General features: G+C 45.9%; 1 protein-coding gene across 5 annotated transcripts in view; it reads right to left on the bottom strand.

The window, feature by feature from the left end:
* Positions 1–14,513, bottom strand: part of DYRK1A (dual specificity tyrosine phosphorylation regulated kinase 1A) — a 143,275-nt gene extending 128,762 nt beyond the window's left edge. For 2 of the 5 annotated variants that reach the window (XM_065943563.1, XM_065943566.1), the window contains exon 1: positions 12,896–13,030. The gene's annotated coding sequence lies outside the window, so the exon portion shown is untranslated. Of the gene's footprint in view, positions 1–12,895; positions 13,063–14,493 lie in introns of those variants that run through there. The other 3 variants (XM_065943567.1, XM_065943565.1, XM_065943568.1) reach the window with 3 other exon arrangements.
* Positions 14,514–15,255: the final 742 nt, after the last annotated feature.

Here is a 15,255-nt window from a genome sequence, read left to right as displayed (position 1 = left end):
ACGACTGAGTGACTGAACTGAAACCATCAAAATTGTAGCTTACTTTTTAACAGGAGAAACACACTGGCTTACATGAACATCTTTTTTTATAAGTCTGTCAATGTCAACAAGTTGAAGATCTGAGTTTCTATTCTGCATTGGAATTATAATCATTATCCTCCTTAGTCCCTACTTCTTCTTGTTCAATCACCCAGTCATGTCCAACTCTTTGCGACCCCACGGACTGCAGCACACTAGGCCTCCCTGTCCCTCACCATCTCCGGGAGTTTGCCCAAGTTCATGTTCATTGCATCAGTGATGCCGTCCAGCCATCAGCGTACCAGAACTTTCATCTATCTCAAGTAACAGGTTATAGAAGTCCTATGTTCCTTCTTTTCTCTCTCAATATTTAACTTCAGAGTCTTTAACTGTTCACTGGGTTTTTTATTAAATACTATGATTAACCTTAAGCAAATTTAACTTCCCTGCATTGCAGATTAGTCCCTATGTTACCAGAAATAAAGCAACAAGAACCTTAAAGACATGTTGCCACCAAAACTAAGTTCAAGGAATACATAAATAGATGGGCAATGGGATGGCTGACTGGATGGAAGCATCAAGCCATGTTTTCTTTTAGAGTTCTCTTGAGTGAGTTCTAACCCTACTGAAGAGCTTCAAGAGGGCAGGTACCATGTACGTCCATGTGATTCACAACTATGCCAAGGGACTGGCATGGGCTCAGGCAAAGAGTCAAAAAATAAAATCTGAATATCTGCTTTTCTAAATATTTACTACAGAAACTAGTCACTGAGAAAGATTTCAGAACTACTTCAAAACAAATCCCTTTTAAGCTTTTAAAAAGATGATTCACCTGACAAGATCAAAAGCCTCAACAGTTTTCTAACTACAAAAGTCAATTCTTTTGAAAATCCATCCATACAATGAACTTTCCCTCAATCATTCTTGTTCTGTGAAGAAAGAGTAAAGCCAAAAAGTATCCAAACAAACTACTTTCTTTAACTTTCCATCACTTTTTTTAAATGACGTCAAAGCTAGAGCTTATTTTAAATGTGAACCTGACACCTACTGCTAATGCTGGACTGACTTTCCAAATGTAATTGTCGAATGAACTGCACTTTGCTGGCTAAAAATTATAAAGAGCCAGGCTGGTTCCCTCCACAATTTAAAACTCCAAATGATCACTCCAAATGACCACAAAGGACTGTATCTACTTCAAAAAACTACGAAAATTATGTACTCCTTTAATAAAGAGGGCACCATCCTCCCATTCCATCATACAATGCCAAGTTTCTAAGAGCTAGTAAGTGTTGACACTTCATATGCACTTGTTAAACTAATCCATGAGTAAGTAACTTGGTCTTTTTACTGGCTACATAATTTTCCAATCTATCTTTTAATAGGATCACTTTTTTTTTTTTAAGGCTCCTACATTCCCTGTTCAACTCTTACTCCAAATGCACATTCCCCTTATGCAATCATCTGGTCCCTGAGACCAACATCAAAATGTAGTTCACTGTTTTAGTACTCGCCATATATGGCAAAGACCTGCTAATCCCTTCAACTGGGGGGGGGGGGGGGTGCTGCAAAACAACACTGCCCCCAGGCTCTCTGAAGGGGATGAATAAAACAAGGACTAAAAAAAATTACCAACTGTGATAAACGTGTAAAAAGAAAAGGACAGGGAAACATGAGTTATTAAAAAGAAAAGGTGACTGGGGCGGGAGGTCTGCTTTCCCTGACAGAGTGATAACTGAACTGAAAGTGAAGGAGAAAAAGAAGTTAACGAAAAGAAAAGGGATGATGGCTGGCTCAGAAGCAGACACCCAAAGACATGGATCCCAAGGCATGGGAGAAAAGATTGCCTAAATCAGCTGGAGCCAGGTCATCGAGACAGTGGGTCCTGAATATGGTCTTCATCCTGGAAGTCACAACAAATTACTGAAGAGGTTTGGGGGGCAAGGGGAGTTGCTTTTTTTTTAAGTACCAAGAATGTCTGCTCATCCGTTTAAATCCCTCTTTCATTCCTATCCATTCTATTGAATTTTATTTCTTGACCTTTCCTACACGCCCACATCTTTTATTTAAATGTCTATATTTTATTCAGCAAATAGCCTTCTTTCAAACATATCCCATGAATCCTAAAACTTGTTTTCAAATTCTCCCCTTTGCACAGCTGATTCCAATACTGCTGAGTAACGATGGGCCTCAGGCCAATTCCTAAGTAAGTTTACCTAGTTTTACTGACATTTTGAACCATTTAATGACAGAACCACTATAGGGAAATACAAAAAGTGAAATTAGACTGCAAAATATGCTGGGATCCTATTAATTTTACTACCATTGCTCTTTTGGAAAACTTTAATGAAACAATCTTTTGTACCACATAAGTAACGTGTACCAAAAATAAATGTGTTTGATGTAAAGATGAAGTAAAAGACACCACTGCGGTGACAGCTGTTCTTTTTCAAGGGGAAATGATCAAATAAGAACAAATTTTTCAGCAGACAGTATTTGTCTTTAAGACAGGAGTCCTACTTGTACCCAAATAAAGTTTAACTTAAACTGTCAAAGGGACTTTTAAAAGTAGACAAAAGTTTTGACCTCCAAAAAGCACCACTGAATCTCATTCCATTTCATAAACTGTGAGTCCGTAATCCCTCGCTAGAGCCGACTGCATCACGGTGCAGGCAGTGATCCCTGGCCCCAGGGCCACGTGTGGCGCCCAATAGGTACTCAATAATAGTTCTATCCACCTCACAAGATAAACGATTTTTAGATAACTGGTCTCCCAATAAGAACATATGTGACAATAACAGAACAAATGTGGTATTTTTCAGGAAAATACGAAGCTACTCAAAATAAATTGAATGCACACGTTTAACTACTCCACACTTCTCAGCCCATGAGCTGGGGACACCTCTTCCTCTCCAGGATCACTGCTGCCAACGCTGCCTTCCCCTACTGCCCCATTTTGTAGCTCATTTTTAACGGCGCTACAAGTTATTTCTAGTCAAAGCTATGGTTTTTCCAGTAGTCATGTATGGATCTGAGACTTGGACCGTAAAGAAAGCTGAGCGCCGAAGAACTGATGCTTTTGAACTGCAGTGCTGGAGAAGACTCTTGAGAGTCCCTTGGACTGCAAGGAGATCAAACCAGTCAATCCAAAAGGAAATCAGTACCAAATATTCACTGAAAGGACCGATGCTGAAGCTGAAACTTCAATACTTTGGCCACCTGATGCGAAGACTGACTCACTGGAAAAGACCCTGATGCTGGGAAAGATTGAAGGCAGGAGGAGAAGCAGACGACAGAGGATGAGGTGGTTGGATGGCATCACCAACTCGATGGACATGAGTTTATGGGTAAACTCCGGGAGTTGGTGATGGACAGGGAGGACTGGCGTGCTGCAGTCCACAGCGTCGCAAAGAGTTAGACAGGACCAAGCAAATGAACAACAACAAGTTATTTCCACCTGTCACTAACAGAAGGACTGAACTACAATAATTCTCTCTTCTGTTCTTCCACTGTTCCTTCAGGACCTTACTAGGAAATATTCTCAACTGTTCCCATCAAGCCAATCATTCGACTCCTCAAGAGCTTTACTATACTGCCACCAAAGTTGAATTCTCTCCTTTCTATCTCCAGAACCTGGAGTTCTGGGTCAGGGCTTCCCTGGTGGCCTAGCGGTTAAGAATGCACTAACTGTTAACAGTCATGGTCTTCTTTGTCCTAATCTTGCTGGTATACACACAACTATTTCAACACTTAACAGCTGAGGTCACCAAACCTTACTCATTTCTGTAGTGAAAGCTTCTACCACCACAATTCACGTATCTTACAGAGGACAGGCAAAAGTTTCCTCAGTTGAAGAGGAACAAGACTCACCTTTTACAAAGCATTTACAATTTATCAAAACATCATTTTTCATTCAACAGAATACAGAAAAATCACAAAACAATTTTAACTAAATTGCAAAGAATGAATATTTTGTTAAAGTGTAAGACTTACAGTATACCATAAGATGCTCAAATTCACTAGTGAAGAAAATTCAAACAATTAGACTGCACTGTTCACCTACTAAATTGACAAAGATTTAAAACTTGAATAATGCCAGTGCTTTTGAGATTTGGGAAACTACACAGTCTTAGACACTGCTGCTGAAGTATAAATTTGTGCTACTTTTTGGAAGACAGTTTGGCAAAACATACTCATATGTGCATATATCTGGTGAACCAGCAATTTCTCTTATAAAAATGTTTCCTCTGGCTAACACTGAGAAAAAAGTTACATGTACAAGGATGTACACTGCAGCACTGTTTAAAACTGGCAAAATTATGGGCTTCCCTGGTGGTCCAGGGGTTAAGAATCCGCCTGCCAATGCAGGGGACATGGGTTCAAGTCCCTGGGGCAGGAAGATTCCACGTGCCTTGGAGCAATGAAGAGTAGCCCCTGCAATGAGAGAAAGTCCTCAAGCAGCAACCAAGACTCAGCACAGCCAAAAATAAACAAAATATTTTTTTTAAGTTCTAAAAATAGGGGGAAAAATTAAATTCTCTTTAATGGAGATTGACTCAGTTGTGTTGCATCCATAACATCAAAAACTTCCCAATTGTCAAAAAAAAAAAAAAATACAGGGAAACTCTACCACCTGATACAGGAGTATTTCCAAGATAGAGCAAGAAATTTAAGTTACAAAACCACGTGTTTAGCAAGACCCCATTTGTTTTTTAAGTACACAGAGCGTACATATACACAATGTCGCACTTGAATAAAAAAAAAAAACCAGGATCACACTAATCATACAGTTTTGTCATTTGTTGTTGTTCAGTCACTCTTTGCAAACCCACGATCTGCAGCATGCCAGGCTCCTTTGTCCTCCACTATCTCCCAGAGTTTGCTCAAATCCAAGCCCATTGAGTGAGTGACGCCATCCAACCATCTCATCTTCTGCTGCCCCATGTTTTGTAACACACGTGTACATACCAAATGTTTATATATACAGTTTGCATATATACATATAGAACATTTCTGGTAGGATAAACTAAATAGCTGTTACTTATGGAGCACAGGTGGGGAGGGCTGGGGGTGGGTGACCCCATTCATTCTATACGGCTGGATCTTTTTTTTATCATGAAAATAAAAAACTTGTTGATCTTTAAAAACTAAAATTCCCCAAATCAAAATGATACCTTTGACGTCTGCTCTAAAACTGCTCAAACAGGAGTCCTAAACATGAGAAAGCACGAAGAGGACACTCCTACTCCAATGACCACGCATCCAATCAAGCCCAGAGGTCCTCAACCCATTATCTATGGTCCCAAGACCAACCCTAATGGCCAGCAAGGGCCAGCCCAACGCTAACAACCTCAGCCACCAGAGAATCCTCTGAGCACCGTGCCAGGGCCGCACCACAAGCAGACACTTCTCAAATAGGCCTGCATTCTCCTTGGACAAGAGCACGCGTGCCCTAACCCTCCCTTCTCTTCCCAAAAGCTCTCTTATTAGTGTGGGTGCTCATCTCCAAGGTTTAAAATGACAGCAGCTAATTAATAAAGTGTTAACCTGGTAACAGATGAAGGCTATTCCCCTAGGAATGTTTTCATTTTAAATTAGGGGATCCAGCTCTTACCTTAATCTACAAGTATGAAATCAACAGTGAGAATGGCAAGCCAATCAGCTGAAAAGGGAAGGAATGATCTGAGGACACGGCCTACACCTTTGTTCCTTCTGATCATGCCAAATTCACACCTCCTTATCATCTACCCTAACGCTGGAGATAAACCTCTCTACCCACTACAGCACCAACACTAATGATACTTGATTTAAAACCTCACCTTCCCATCTTTAAATATTTATTGGACCAACTCACAGTATTTTTCTAAGAGGCTCAGAAGACAGTGAAGTGAGCCAACCATTCAATAGCAATGAGCTCACACATAAATAGCAACATATTTGAATGACAGATCTTCCTATAAAATAAAAAATGCAGTTGTACTCTTCTCCTTCCTCTCTTCTGGGGAAAGAACAAAGAACCAAGAGTCGGGAAAACATGCCCTAGCCCCCACTCCCAACCTGCTTCCTCCGAGGCACTGGTTAGTCATTTCATTTCTTTGCATCCATTTCCTCCTCTAAGATGAGAAAAGAACTATGTCAAAGTTTCTCAAAATGTTTCTACCGCATCAGGGATACTTGCAGTCCCAATTAAGACAGTGGATTCCAGCGCATCACCCAAACCTTCAGAAAGACGAGTCTCAGGCTGGGGAGTCCCACAATTCCGACAAGTTCTCCTGAAAACTATCTGAGGATCATTAGTTCCTCAGGTCTCTACTTGACCTAATTACAGGCTAGTTCAAAGGAATCCTAGACCTTCCTCTTCTGTCAAACCCACAGAAAAAAAAGAGCAAGACACTGGACAGGAAATGTGTAAATATCACTGCTATGATCGTTACAACTGCAGTGATCCAAACACTTACTGAAAACCTGACAAGATCTTGCAATATTGAATCGCACTCTCCTAGTATTGCTTGCTGAGGTTATGTACACAAATACACACAAAATGGTCCACAGTACTGCTAAAACTAAATCCAAAAGCTTAGACTTCAAATACTGTTTAACAGTTACAGCAATCGAGAATCCTGTTTCTATCAGAAAATACTTTCAATAAAATAATATGCTATTAGACTCCAAATTCCTTCACTGTTATAAGTTTAGTTACATTAACTCTAATCTGACTACATATGTATATACTGCATATATTAAGTACTGATAGTCTATTTCAATTTACACATGATAGTTCAAACAATTAATGAGCAAATATGGAATATAAACATTAATTAGTGCAGTAAGTTGTCTTTTCAAAGTTCATCTCTGTTAAGTTTCTTCCAAAACATCTGAAAGAGTGACAGGCAATGCTTCATAACCCCCATTCTCCTATTCTTCAGTAAAAACAGATTTTCAGGCAGACAATCAGCCACCCTACTGATGATCACATATCCCAGCCTCCTTTGCAGCTACATGGGGTCACCTGATGAAGTTCCAACCAACAGGTGTGAACAAGTCACATATGAAATTTCCAGGTTCGTCTTTGAAGAAGGGATGTCCCCTCCCCCACATCCTGTTCCTGGACCGTGAATGTGGTGGTCAGCTGTTTTGAACTGCAGGGGCCATGCGGTCCCGTTAAGCACAGGAAAGCGACAAGACGGAAGGAACCAAGGTCCCTGTATCTTGGAGCTGCCACACCAGCCTTAGGCTACTTACATGAGAAAGAAACTCCACATTTAAGCCACTGTAGTCAGAACATAGGCCCAATCTTGTGTTCTAACTAATGCATACAGAAAGTTTACGTTACTAATAAATATTACATAATAGCTACTTACCAACTCAGTAAAGTTGACACTCTAATTATAAATTCTTGGGTAACCTCACTACTGAAATTATTGCTACTGTACCATCTTACATTTATATGGCATTTTACACTTTTGCAAAGCATCTCATCAGACCATCTCATTTCACACATTCCAAATCCTGGGCAGGGCAGCTAGGGCTTACACACGGTCGGCATACAGGATTCTAAAGCTCCGAAGCTACCCTGCCCAAGACTGCACAAGGAAGGAGTGGTGCTCAGGCTTCAGGATTCAGCACACAGGTTCTTCATTCCATCCTCCTGTGCACACGTGCATTCATCTCCTCCGCTGTGTGCCCTGTGATTATTCCTGTCCAGACGGACCTTGCAGTTGAGCAGTAAGAGGGAGAGACAGACAGCCACAGGATACATGTACACGTGCATGCTGAGCTGTGCTGAGCCGCGCAATCGTGTCCGCCTCTTTGCGACCCCCATGGACTGTGGCCCACCAGGCTCCTCCAACCGTGGGATTCTCCAGGCAAGAATACCGGAGTGGGTTGCCATGCCCTCCTCCAGGGGATCTTCCCAACCCAGGGATTGAACCCCGGTCTCCTGCATTGCAGGCAGATTCTTTACCAGCTGAGTTACCAGGGAAGCCCGTACACATGCATACCTATGAGTAACTGTCAGGTTACTTTTTAACAAGGGCTGTCCAAAAAAAGCCGTTGGTAAGAACGCATGGCCAAGGAGTCTGACTTAGAACCGAGTCTGGGGAAAGAAGTAGCATTTATGTTGAGACCGTGAGGATGGGCATCATCCTCACGGTGAAGAGGGAAGGAGGGAGGGAGAAGACTGTTAAGAAATGTATGTTTGTTATCTCAGTCTTCACAAGAACCCCATGGTAAGGATCACCAACCCATCTTACAGATGAAGAAACTGATATTAAGCAAAACCACTGTGCCTTAAGTCCACATTGCCAGTGAGAGGCAGGACTGGTTGAGATTCCAGACCTGCCTGACTCTGGAGGCTCTGCCTGGTACCACCTCACAGGCCAACACTCTCTCCACAGATATCATGCTTTAGCCGCTATCTCTACCTCGGTAGTAAGCAGATTTGGAGTAGATCTCACGTTTGAGCATCTTCTTACCCAAATGCATGTGCTAAAATGCCAATCTTAACCACAAATATCCAGAAAACAAAACATAAAATCAACTCGTCAGTAAAAAATTTATATAGAGAAACAAAGAGAACTATTTAATGAACAGGGATGTTATTTAAAACAGAATTGATGCTAAAACCAGTTTCATTCCATGTTAAACCAGTTCACTAAGCGCCTCTCCACAAAAGCAACGTAAGCAATTAAATTATGGGGTAATAAAATGAAAAATAACTCATCAAGAGTATAGATACATTTTAAACTATTATACATATCAGATATGGGCACATGTTCATCAAACAATAAAAAATTAAAACAAAAAAAAAATTAAAACAAGCAAAACTTTCACAGTATTACAAACTTTTAAAAGTCACCTTCTAGAAGAGAAGGTGCATAGCTCTGGGAGAAGAATCAATTGCTAAGAAGCCTAAATGGTTCTATATCAGCAAAATGCATGCCTACAAGGAACCACATTATTTTAGATGTTCAATGTACTGTAAGTTATCGCCAATGAGGAATTCTATCTCACAATGCAACTCTGGAAGAAGGTTTTCAAAGCAAAAGCATAACTTATTTCAAACGTTTGGATGGTTTATACAATGCTGTATTTCCAAGTCATTTTGTTTTCATATACCAAAAAATGAAACTAAGGCTACCAGCAGCCACTAGGTTAGAAGATGAGACTTGTCAGTAATTACCTAATAAGAACCTTAAATTACTTTAGTCACGTGAAGTCAACATTTCACTTTCACATAACCAACGGTAAACTTTACAGCTCTAGCTTTACATTATAACACTGATATAAAGCAAGATTTTGAATGATTTTTTTATTTAGGGGCAACTGGGGAGAAATTTTAGGTAATTTAAAATAATTTGATGATTTTCCCAAGTAATTAAACACAAATTACAACCTGCCCTCCCCAAAATTTTAATCCAAAACTGTGCCAGCTTTTGGTTATGAATTACCATAATTTCTCTAACCATCAAAACATTGCCCAGTGGCCAAAATAATATATGCTAAGAAGTCTTTTAAAAAGCATAACCACTGTGTATATGTAAGGTGCTCATACAAAAGTAATAAAGTCACACGTTTCACTTTGGGCAAGTTAGTGTGTTAGTGTCAAGTTTCAGGGGCCCATGTTTGATAGTTTCAAGAAACATCTTTACTTCTAAATAGAAAATACACACAAGTATCTGGAGGTAAAACCACCAAAAAACTCAACAGGAACTAGTGATTCTTAGCTTACAGTCTAAATTACTGATAGGAATACAACAAAATTCTAAGAGTCAATCTCTTCATAGAAACTCTTGAAGTTTGGGGGTTCTGTTGAGTTCACAAGTTTTAATTCTTTTCTCAGACAATGAAAAGAGAAACTGCTTGGGTGTGGGGGTGGGGGTGAAGGAAATGTGAAAGTTCTTTGAAATCAGAGAAAGCAAATGCTAAAGCAAAGAAAATTTGATACACACCTTATGACAAAGAAAAAAGTCACAAATGAAGCCCCCTCTTCTATTTAGCTAGTTTTTAAGAGCATGCATAAGGCAACTCTCTTCTCACTCACAATAAAATTATTTCTATTCAGATTTTCTCATGACTGGATAACTGCCAACCATATACACACACGTGAAAACATCCCTAAGCATCCCAAACTTCTAAGCTTTTTGCTTTTGTTTTCAAGTAGTACCAAAGATTCCATATAAATTAGCATCTCCTTTCTTTGTATAGTTTCAAAACAAAATATATGCCAAAGGTCACATTCATCATGAATTATAACAAGTTATCTTCAATTTTGCTTTCACAGATAGTCGTGGGGCTATAAAAACCTATATAAATTCTTTAAATACCAGTGGCTGCACTTACCACTCCCCACTCCCACATCTCTAAGCCATAAACACAAAAACTCCCCATAAATAAGACTCAAGGGCAGACATCGGACAATATTATAGTGGGGGAAAAAATTCTAACCCAAGGTTGTGCTTGTTTTTTTTTTTTAAATCTACATTCCCAAACAAGACACTGCATTACAATGGAATATTTTCATTTATTTTGAATGTTAGTGACCTTAAAAGGTTGGGTTAAATGTCTGAATCCCTAAGAGACAGTTATTATGTATGTGTGTTACATTTCCAGTAAGTCCCACCAAAAGGTCTTTAAAAGAAATTTAAGATCTTAAACCTGAATTCCATATTCTGAACAAAAACAAAGATCTCACTAGATTTCAGAGTCCATCTCCCACCCCTACCAATAACGACCATCCACTTCACTCAATTCTACTCAAATCCTTAAATTAATCTTTTTTAGATTTCAAAGGAAATCCTTCACTTTACAGAGAGGGGATCCTTCTTTCTAGACTTAATTTCTGAGCTTATGCCTCTTGGGAAGTTTCTGTACTCAGTTTTACATTTTGGTGTAGACACTGACAGAACTCCTTAACTTTTTGGCAAGGTTTGAAGTCTAAATGAATTTGGACAGCCATCATAAACACTATTGCTACTCCAAAGCAAACCCACTGAAACCAATGGGGTACTTTAAGTGTTAAGTCGTACGTCTATTAAAAATCTTAATACAACTTGAGTAAACTTTTTTCATAACTGCTGTTTCCTTGAAAGCTATCTTCTTCAGTTTAAAATCTTACCACATGAAATTTTAGTTCTAGTCTCATATTTATAGCAGAAAAAGAAATTATCCTTAAAATAACTAATCGAAATATGGGAAATTTACAAAGCTAAAGGTAATTCCACTAAATTATTCAAACACCCTCCAAAACAAAGTATTAAGTATATCCATTCTTAAATACTTAGTATATGTAATGTGTAAGGACTCCCAGGGAAAATCTAAGTATTCAAAGATAAAAAATAACCAAAAATAACTTTGCACAAAACTTTCTTATGACTCATCAATACTTAAGTGATGACTGTAATTAAAATTAAGTGTGAGGAACCAAACGCAGAACAGAATACTTTTTAATTCCTTCCATTCAAAAATTGTCTACACAGTTTTCTTCAGAGTGGGGGGAGATGGGGGGGAGCTGACAAATTAGTTTCATTAAGAGGGCCTTGCTTCATTCTCTCCTCTCCGCTTCTGCAAACCACAAAAGTTAATTCCACGCCAACACTATACGTGGATTCAACCCTGAGTCATTACAACCAAACAGCTCCAAAATTTGCCAGTACTTCTAATAACGAGTTATAAGCTAGTGATTAACAGCCCGGGCTGGCTACAGACTCCCGGCTTCAGGAGTCCCAGCTGTGTGACCTTGGATGAGTCACCGCTCAGTTCCCTCATCTGTGAAATGGGTAACAGTTTCTACCTGGAGGATAAGAGAGTTATTAATACATGGTCCTAATCTTTTAACTCGGGAGCGAAACAATATTATAAACGGTGTATTTCCTGACAACCCGGGTGGAATTCAAGAAACAAATGGCGCTGGCGCTCAAGTACTGCACCTAGATCACCAAGATTCACATCATTCAGGGGTTTTGGACGACAGACTCAGCCAAGTCGTCGGAATCACTCACTAATTCTGCCCCATTTTTAACTATTTCAGACCGGGGAGGGGGGCGGGGGGGAGGCCTTTCCGCCCAGTGTGAAGCTTCTTCAGCCAGCCGCGGCGGATCTAAGCCTATGAATAAGGCTCCGGCGAGTTCTGTGCCATACACCCAGGTTTCGATTATTAATCTACGCATCCGCGGCCCTCCGGCACCCTCCGAGGGCTGTGCTGCGCGGGTCACCAGCCCTCCGACGTCGAGCGGCCGGGCTCTCACGCGCACAACTTCCGAGCAGGCCGAGCGCCCGGGCTCCGCGAGCAAGCAGCCCGGAGGGCCGCGCGGGGGGTACGCGGCTCCCCGACCTTCCCCGGCGCCTCGCCCGGCGGCCGGGGGCAGCCCCATCAACCTCTGTAACCCGTGGCATTGTCCTTGCGGAGGACCGCGGCCGCTGGTTCCCACACTGGTGGGGACCGAGAGGAGGGACGAGGGAGGAGCTGGGGGAAGAGGATGAGGAGGAAGAGGAGGAGGAGGAGGAGGAAGACACCCTCCTCCCCTGCGCTCGGGCGACCAGGCAAAAGGTCTGGCGCTTTCTCCCGGCCCCCAGGCCCCGGCTCCCGGGAGGCCGCGGCCCCGGCTCCCCAACCCTCCGCAACTTTCCCTTCGCTCGCGCCCGCCTCTCCTCCGGGACCGGGGCCTGTCGGTCGCCCTCCCGCCCGCCCTCCCTCCTTTTCCCCCCCCCGCCCCGACCCCGGGCGGGCGGCCGGCCGGCCGGCCTCGGGCCGCGGCGCCTCCTCCTAAAATGGCAGGTCCCTCCCTCCGCCCGGCCGGCTTCGGCGCGGGCCCCGGCTGCAGGCCGCAGTGGGGGAAGCCGGGCCGCCGGGCGCCGGGCGGGGCCGCGGCCGGACACTCACCGGGACGATGGCGGGGCGCTCGCGCCGTTCCCTCCGGTGAGTCTCTGCCGCCGGCTTCCCGCCGCCGCCGCCGCCGCTGCGCCCCCGCCGCGGCCTCCGCCGCCAGCGCCGCCCCGGCCGCCTCTCTCTCCGCCCCCGGCGCTCCCGGCTCCGCGGTCTCCGAGCCGCAGCCTCCTCAGGTCTCGCTGCCCGGCTCGCGGGTCCGAGCGGCGCTCGGTGGGGCGGGGGGGTGTGTGGAGGCCGGGGAGGCGGCACCCCCCTCCCCGGCAAATACCGCAGTCCCCGGACCCCGAGCCCCGCGGCGCGGCGGGGGCCGCGCGGCCCGGCCCGGCCCGGCGCGGAGGGCGGCGGCGGCGGCAAGGCCGGGCGCCCAGTAGCGGCCGCCGGCGGCGGCGGCGGCTTCTTCCCCGAGGAGGATTTTGTAAATCTCACAAAATGGCGCGCGCTCCAAAGCTGCGCAGCGAGGAGCGCCGGGGCCCGAGCGGCGGCGGCGGTGGCGGCGGCTCCTCAGCCAGGAGAGCCCGAACCGCCCGCCCCCGAGTCCCCGCACGGACAGACAGACACACACTCACACTCTCTCACACACACGCGCGCACGCACCCTCGCACACGCTCCCTCTCTCTCTCACACACACACACACACACACACACACACACACACTCTCACACTCACACCGGTCCCGCCCGCTCGCCGGCGGCGGCGGCGGCAGCGGCAGCGGCACCAACAGCAGCAGCAGGAACAGCAGCACAAGCGGCGGCGGCGGCGGCGCCCGCACCCCCCGCTCGGGGTGTCCGCTCTCCTGAGCCCGACCTGGGCCGCGATCAGCAGCAGCGACGGCAGCAGTCTCCCCGGATCCCCCCGCCGCTCTCGCCGCCGCCACCCCCGCCTCACTCCAATGGGGCTTTTTATTATTATTCGGGCGGGAAGCGAAAGGGTTTAAAAAAAAACCCAACCAACAAAATGGCGACGGACCGACCCGGTCGCTATAGCAACTGTCAATCAAAACGCAACCCCCACCCCCCCGCGGCTGACGTGCTGACGTCCTCCTCCCGCCACCCCCGGCCCCAAGCCGGGGGGCGGGGCCTGTTGCTCGGGCAACGGCAGATTCCGTTTCCCTCCTTTTCCCTCCGTTCCCCCACCCCTCGGCCTCCGTCCCCGACCGACCAACCACCCAACCCCCCTCAGGTCACGTGAAGGATAAATTCGGAGCTCGCTACGAGTGTCAGAGGAGGGCGCGTGATTCGCTCGGGGGAGGGGAGCTGAGGGGGGACGGCCGGGCTGAGGGGAAGGAAAGGGAAGAGGAAGACAGGGCAGGCGGGCGGGTGGGGGCCGAGGCGGCGGCCCGGCCTGTGTGCGAGCATCCGCCGCTTCCCCGGCCACCCGGCCGCACCCCGGCCCGCGCGTGCCGCGCCCGCGCTGACTGCGGTCCCGGGAGCGCGCGCGTCCCGGCCTGCGCGCCGCCGCCGCCGCCCGCGGAGCCCGGCGCTTCCGCGTCGCGCTCGTGCAGCCCCGCCCGCGCCGGGGTGGGGGAGGGGAGGGGGCGGGGAGGACCCGGGGCGCCCCCCGCCCCCGGCGCTCCAGGGGCCGGGGCTGCTCACCTGCATCCCCGGGGAGCGCGCCGCCGGCCGCGCCCGCCCGCGGACTCAGGCTGCGTTTGGACCGGCCCGCGTGCCCCCCTCGCCGGAAAAGATGCCCACGAAGGCTGCGGCGGCGGGGGGTGGGGAAGAGGCCGCCTCCGCGCTTCAGACATCTCAGGAATTCCGGACGCTTCGCCCGGGTTCCGGGATGCCCCTGCGGCTGACGCCTGTCTTAAACCCTGGCGGTCGATCTTTGCAGTGGCCGGCGCCGGCGTTCAGAAATGACGGACGGAGCCATCATAAGCACTCCAGGCTTTTCCACGGATTTCAGCCCCCCCACCCCCCATCCCTTTCGGGGCGCAGCCTTCCTTCCCCATCGGAATGCCCCGAAAATTGATCTGCTCAAAGCGATCACTGTATCCTTGTTCAACTTCCTCATTATCTCTTTCGCTCAATAGCTCAGTTTCCAGATTCTCAATTCGCCCAATTAATTTTCTTTATTAATGTTTTGATCTTTGTTTTTCTTTATTCTGCCTGTCCCTTCCGCCTGGGTAAATATTACGAGGTGTGCCCACCCCCCGCTCCCCTACTTTAAAACCTAGGTATACTAGTAGCCATGCTGTGCTGGCTACTTTGTAATTAGTTGAGAGTCACTGGGTTAAAAAAAAAAGCATATTTTGTACCAATACTAGTAAAGTGGAACTTGATATTGTGCTAAAAAAGGATACTGTACGTAGTATTTTACTGCAAGTCCAACAATTTATTTCTAAGCTGGATTTTGCC

Source organism: Muntiacus reevesi, chromosome 8, assembly GCF_963930625.1.
Source record: "Muntiacus reevesi chromosome 8, mMunRee1.1, whole genome shotgun sequence".
NCBI classification, from domain to species: Eukaryota; Metazoa; Chordata; class Mammalia; order Artiodactyla; family Cervidae; genus Muntiacus; species Muntiacus reevesi.
This window is presented reverse-complemented; position numbering and strand designations above follow the sequence as displayed.